This window comes from Lepisosteus oculatus, chromosome 16, assembly GCF_040954835.1.
Source record: "Lepisosteus oculatus isolate fLepOcu1 chromosome 16, fLepOcu1.hap2, whole genome shotgun sequence".
Taxonomy (NCBI): domain Eukaryota; kingdom Metazoa; phylum Chordata; class Actinopteri; order Semionotiformes; family Lepisosteidae; genus Lepisosteus; species Lepisosteus oculatus.
In genome coordinates this window covers 18,678,536-18,685,597 of record NC_090711.1, presented here as the reverse complement: position 1 = coordinate 18,685,597, position 7,062 = coordinate 18,678,536, and the positions used below count along the sequence as shown (strand labels likewise).

Below are 7,062 nucleotides of genomic sequence, written 5' to 3'. Positions count from 1 at the left end.
ATGCTTCAGGAAAGCACTGGAGGTCTCGAGGTCAAGTCTGTAGAGGCTCCCCGACTGTCGTACTCTACGGCGTAAGTCATCATACCGTCTTTGGCGGTCTCTTTTGGCCATGTCCTCAAAATCTCTCCTCTGTTAATGAGATTTTTACCCTCCAACTCAAAAATAACCCCCTCCTGTACTAATGCAGACAAACTGGGGCAAGAGGACAGATCAATCTGCCCCTCTTCATCTATCTTTTGTTCTGCTAAAAAGTCTTCCGTCACCGCGGCCATAACCACTACAGCCCCACAGGGCCGCTTGCTATGCCCCATGTCTCCCTCCGCCTGCTTACCAGGCTCAGGGCTAGTCTGAGGGGCTGTCTCTGCTACTACCTCAGGGGTAGAGTCCTCCTCGCTGCTCTCCCCCCCTTCCAGTTGCAGTCCCACCCGACCATTCCATTCCCCCCTCCTTTTCTCCCATAGTCTGTTGGAGAGTGTTCATAATGTCTTGCATGGTCTCCAAATTTCTGGCAGTCCGAGCCGCTATGTCCTCCACCACTGCAGAACCCTCCTCCAGGTCTACCTCCAAGCTTAAAGCGGGTTCTCTGGCCTCAGCTTCTCGGTCTGCCGCCGGTTTCTGCCCATCTTCATCTGTCGGTCCCCCAGGCGTTTCTTCTTCCATTTCCCCCATCTCCCCGGTCTCCTCCTCCCTGTCCTCTGCACCTGAAACAGACATGGTCGAGGAAGGCCCAGCAGCCTCAAACAGACAAAATACCGGAACTTCCCCAACCAATAGCCGTTCCTGTCATTTATTCTTACGCCTTTTGCTGTTACATCCACAAACCGTTTCAAGAACACCTCTATGTCCTCTTCCAGCACGTAAGGATTGAACATCTGAACTACTAAGGGCCTGTTTTCTCTTACAAACAAAGGCTCAATGATGTAATCGCTCAGGGGCTTCTCATTTCTCTTAGCCTTCGCCATCTCCCACACTCTGTGGCAGACCACTCTACTCGCAAGAAACAAGTCATACGTTTTCTTTCCCAGAAAGTCTTGTAAACAAACATCAGTGGGGCTTAGACCGAAAACTCCACGAACTATGTCGTCCCCGAAGATTCCCCTGTCTCTCAAGGCCCGTTCCCCCGTTCTGCTTTTTGCACAAACCGAATTGTGTGCCGGAACTGACCTTCCCTGCTGCCAGTGCCCTCTGATGGTCTTCCTGCTGAACTTCTCGCTGAAGCAGCAGCAGCCGCATAGCTTCTCCCACCTTCCTTCTCCGGACCTTTTTCAGGTCTTCCTTCTCTGCCACCAGCGCCCTCTAATGGTCTTCCCGCCACACTGCTCACCAAAGCTGCAGCTGAAACATAAACTCTCCCTCCTTCCTTCTCAGGTCCTCTTCCAGGTCTTCTACCCTCTTCTCCGGCCAGGGTCCTCCCTGCCGTAACGAATGCACCGTCAGGAGCCGGCTCCGTCCCTCCGTCCTCTCCGCTCCGCCGCTCCCTCTGGTAAGTCGCAGGAAAAAAAAGGCTGCCGTCGCCGCCGCTCTCCTCTCTCCTCTCCGTCGCTGCTATCTCGTCCCCCAGCCCAGTCGTCAAGTCGCAGTCAAGCCACGTACTTTTCGGAACTGAGCCAAAAGGCCGAGAAGCGATGCCCCTAAAGGCGCGGACCGACACGCGGGTGTTCCGCTGGCGCACAGTGGTGAAGGCCGACTACTCTGGAGCCCGGGACCCGTGCAGCTGCCGGCCTCCCTGTAGCCAGAGGCCTGCCGCCAGACTCTGCTCCCCCTCTTTCTTGCCTGCCTGCCCGCCTTCCTGCCAGTCCCGGGCGGGGGCCCTGCTCTTTGATCTTCTGTCAACGGCCCGACAACAACCGCAGCCGCAGGGGGCGCCAGCCGCCCGGCCTCCTTAGCTTAGGCCCCTCGACCGGCAGCAGCTGTGCCCAACCGGCTGCAAGCGAAAGCCGAGCGCCAGCACCTGCGGGCAGAGGCAAGGGGCAGCTCTCTCTCGGGAGGGAGGGACGGGGACATGCGCACGCGCGCGCGCACACGCCTGCCTGCCTGCCTGCCTGCCTGCCGAAAAAAAAGAAAGAAAGGTGGATATACTAAGTTTTTTGGAGGGAAAACGCCCGGCTGTCGAAAGAGGCCCGCCTGCAAGGACGGGGACGGACACACACACACACACACACACACACACACACACACACACACACACACACACACACACACACACACTGCCTGCTTGCCGAGAGAGTCGAGACGCGGGAAAGTGCACAGAAGGAGCACGGGAACGGAGACGGGGAGGGGGAGAGGGAGAGAGAGACAGACATAGAGACACACAGATGGACGAGAGACGAGACCCGAGAAGAAGGAGCTCCAGTCCACTTCGCTTGCTTGCTCGCTTGCTACGTCTGTCTTTTCACCGCTGAGAGAAGGTGGTGCACCGCTCCCGGAGGCGCTGCAATACCGGGTCGATGCGTGGAGAGGACGGAGCAAGCTCCTGATCCAGCTCCCTGTTCCAAAAATCTGTTTAATATGTGGTCCCCCGATGGGGGACGTATCAGATATTAAACTGATAAGAACAGATTTTTTTTTTTATTATCAAAAAGTAATAAAAGGTTCACAGAAACTTCATCAATCACCAAAATCAAACATATAGAAACACAAATAGCAAAACAAAACACTGCAAGAAACCAATCAAATCATGAGATTACAATAAAACAAAACATCAGTAGTTAGATATTAGCCAATACCTTCCACTTTTCTTTAACAGCATGAAAACTCTACTTCCTTTTATCAACGGCCACCATACATCTGACATCCCATAGTACCTTATTCCAAACCCCTCCCACATCACATGTCACTCCCTTCTTCACCAGCAAATTTCTTGCGGCCCACAGTTCAATTTTCACAAAGCTAATTAAAAACCATAACAAAAAAGCCATTTCTTTCGTTCCCCCCCCCCCCCTCCTTACACCAAACATTATTGTTGCAAGGTTCACTGTAAAAGTATTATCTACAGCCATCAAAACAGTTTTGCCCTTTTCCCACACTTTTTGTGCAAAGTTACACAACCAAAAAACATGTTCAATGCTTTCCTCGCCATGACATCCAGTTCGAGGGCACCCGACTTGTTTAGTCAACTTATGTTTATATAGTACAGTTCTTACTGGAAGTCTCTTCCATAACGTAAACCAATTGAGGTCCAGACAGTCCAAACGCAAACCCTTGGGCTGCACTCTTCCCCAGATCTCGTTTGCGACGCCCCCCACAACCCTGGCTTCTCCTCTTTCTGTTATAGCGCAATACAGTGCCCTGTGATCCAGCAGCTCCGACTCGTCCGCCGACTTCAGATGTTTCCTTGTCCAGGACACTGCATGCCTGTAATGCCAGGGCAGATCTTCACCGTGAGGGACGTCGTCCTTCCGGTTGGTGAGGCTGCGCATGCTGTTTGATAACCAAAATCTTACAAAGTACTGATGATCATGAGACACAGGCTGTTTCAAAGCTTTACACAAACCAGACACAAATAAACAATTTAGCTTGATCGGCATGTTCGGTACTGACCTGCCCCCCTTTTCTATGGATCGATACATATCAACACGCTTTACGTATTCAAATTTTTTATTCCACAAAAAAATAAAAACTTTTCTGACCAGATACCTATTATACCTAGCCGGCATGGGATACACATTTGCTAAATACGTGAGGGCGGCTAACACGTCTGTTTTTAATATAATTACCTTTTCGATGAAAGAAAGCCTTCTGTCGCCCTATCGGAGTAGTCTTTTCCTAACCACCTCCAATGCCTCTTGCCAGCTGCTATGAATAGTACTTTGGTCATTAAAAGAAACCCCCAGAACTTTCAAAGGACCTCTGCAGCAATTCAGGTCGCAGATACTCCCCTTTTCGTCCCTCCAACACCCAAAATATTTTATTTTGCTTTTATGTTTATTTAAATTTGCTCCAGATATCCGGGCAAAGCTATCAAAAATCCCCAGAGCCTCCTGCAGACTTTCCTTCGACCCTACCATCAGAGTGATATCGTCAGCATACAAAGTCATCTTCACTCTCCCACCACCACTCCCAGGCAACATTATGCCATCTACACGTGGGCTCGCGTTAACCATCCTAACAAAGGGTTCCAAATAAAACACAAATAATAGAGGCGATAACGGGCATCCTTGTCTCACGCCCACCTTCTGTTCTACCAATTTCCCAAGGTATCCATTCACCACCACTCTGCTCCCTACTTGCTTATACAAAGTCTTTAGCCACCTGATAAAAAGTAAACCGAAACCCATCCTCTCCATCACGGCCCACAAAAACTTGTGACACTCTATCAAAGGCCTTCTCCAAATCAAGGCTCACCAGTGCAAGGGGATGTTCCTCTGCTCGGACCACGCTATTATGTCCCTAACCAACTGCAATGACCAGGTAATTTTCCTTCCCTGGACCCCACATGTCTGATCTTTCCCAATCACTTTGTCCAAAACCCCTTTCATCCTATTAACTAACACTTTTGCGAACAGTTTATAATCCGAGCAGAGCATAGTTAAAGGCCTCCAATTCGCTAACTCTGTCGGTTGGCCTTTTTTATACAGCAGAGTCAAAACCCCCTCACGCATCGATCTTCCCAAAACGTCCTTGCAAAAAACCTCCTTCATTACCTCGAGCAAGATCGGCCCCAATATACCCCAGAAGGTCCTGTAAAATTCCGATGGCAAACCATCAATTCCAGGCACCTTTCCATTTTTTGTGTCAGCTAAGGCCAACCTGAGCTCTTCTAATGTAAAAGGCCTTTCTAAGAGGGCCCTACTCTCCTCCGGCAGCTTTGAGACAATACAATCCAGGGAGGTGAAATTTATCTCCCTTCCCATCTCTTTTTCAGAAAAGAGATTCTGATGATAACCAAACACTGCCTCCAACATGCCATCTATGTCTGCTACTACTGTGTTCGTATCCACTCGTATCCCATCCAGCCTTCTTTTAACCTGCTGCTTTCTCACCTGTCTAAAAAGATAAGAGACACAGGTCCCTTGCTTCAGGGAGGAGTCTACTCGGGTCTTAAAAATAATTGTTTTTGCCCTCTCCTCATGATACACCCTTAATTTTCTTTTAGAGGCTGCCACCTCAGTCATGTCCACTGGCACCTCTTCGTTAAGGAGAGCATAGAGCTTATTCAGCCCTTCCTGGAGCAGCCTCCCCTCTCTCCTCACCTTTTTCTGACATTCAAGACAATATAACCTCATTTCTCTTTTAATTTTCCTTTTAATCTGCTCCCACCAATCCAACGTGGAAACACGCTGTTGCCTTTCTTCCCGCCACCTGTTCAAATTCAAACTCATACGATCCACATACTCTCTCTCTTCCAACATCTCAACATTCATTCTCCAAACACCCTTCCCATACATTCCTCTTGCCAGGCTCAAATCCACTTCCACAATATCATGATCTGAAAGACAGGCCGGATGAGTGGTTACTCCACCAACTGCCACCTCCCTAGATACAAAAACATATTCAAGGCGCTTCGCTACACCCGCTGTGTTTCTCCAGGTAGGCACCACCCCTTTTGCTTGAAATCGCACTGCACTATCAACTAAATTAAAGCACGTCAATAGTGTGCGCAGCTGCTTTGCCCCTGCCTCTTCCTTATTAATGAGGTCAACATCAAAATCTCCACCAATAACCAGAAACCGATTCGTGGCACACAATGGGAACAGCTCCTTAAAAAAGTCCGCCCTCATTGACCTTACAGCAGGAGCATAGACACACACAACTCTAAAGTTACCCTTGCCAAAACTCAAATCAACACTTAAAGCTCTTCCCGGCACCACTACAACACTCCCTTCAACCAAAACATCCCGATTTCCAATCAACACACCCACACCCGATGAGTGGACCCCACCCACACTCCACCTAGAATCACCTCTATCCCACTCACGCGCAAAACCAACCACATCCCCACCACTCTTCAGGTGAACCTCCTGCAAAAGACAGACACAAAAACCGAAAGACCGCCTTCCCCCGGTGCCCGACGCAAGGATCTCCACGGCCACAAGTGGCCACTCCACATCTTTTCTTCCCATTTATCTATGATGGCCATCGCCGCTATGTAAGCGTCCCGCACTTCCGATTCTTGATAACCACTCACAGACAATTTTGTGATTCTCCTGGCGGTTCCGTCATTCTCGAGTTTCACTCCCGGAAACCTTCTGGGTATGTTTTTGAGTCCACCCGCCTTGCTCGGGAACCTCACATTTCCGTTCTGCCATTCACACTTTTTTTAAAAAACTGATGAGGCCTCTAACTTTTTCACATACCTTCCTTCCTTTCTGTATACCCCCGCAGCAAAGGCTTCCTTTGCCTCCCCAGCATTGTTCCTCCACTGCTTTACTAAATCAGAGAAAAGGCACTTTTTTGATCCTATCTCTGAGTGGGTTCTTCCATATATTTGAATACGCCTCACTTCTTTGCCAGCGTACTCACACTTGTTGAATTCCTTTCTTCTGTAGATCCTGTTCTTCAAACCTGGCTGGCCAATGAACTTCTCTGTTCTTCTCATTCCATTTTACATAGATCGATGAAGTCTCTGGGGAGGTCTGAGTCAAGCCAAAGGCCTTCCTCACTCCCCAGCTTCTGTTCAGCTTGAACACCCCCACCACCAGTAAGTGCCTGATTACTCTCATCCGTCTCAGGTATGCAAGAAGCTCTTGAAGATACTGAGCAATCTCCGGACTGGGACACAAGTCCCTCATCATGGACTTCACCCTCTTCAGGGTGTCCCAGAGCCTCTGAGACAGGTATATCACTCAGTGATAAATCTTCAGTACCTCTATCTGCCTTTTTAGCCACTAAAAGCCTCTGAGCCTTGTGCCTTCCTCTTTATGGACCTTTTTGACACAGATGGCCCTTCTTCCTCTTCCTCCATCCTCTCTCCCCAACCTGCTTCCTGGACACATTGCACCTCCTGCCCCACTTCATTCACAACTGCTTTTAAAAGGTCTAGCCCTGGCATCTCTGAAATCTCAGAAAAAACATCCCTTTCAGAAAAGCTTCCGTCTGTAGGCTCAATCTGCATATGCACAT

At 49.4% G+C, this 7,062-nt stretch overlaps 1 non-coding gene across 1 annotated transcript; it reads right to left on the bottom strand.

Moving 5' to 3' along the window:
- Nucleotides 1–2,406: 2,406 nt before the first annotated feature.
- LOC138223368 (U2 spliceosomal RNA) lies at nt 2,407–2,594 on the bottom strand. Its single transcript, XR_011181816.1, has one exon. It is a non-coding gene; the product is annotated as a U2 spliceosomal RNA (small nuclear RNA).
- Between the last annotated feature and the right edge of the window lie 4,468 nt (nt 2,595–7,062).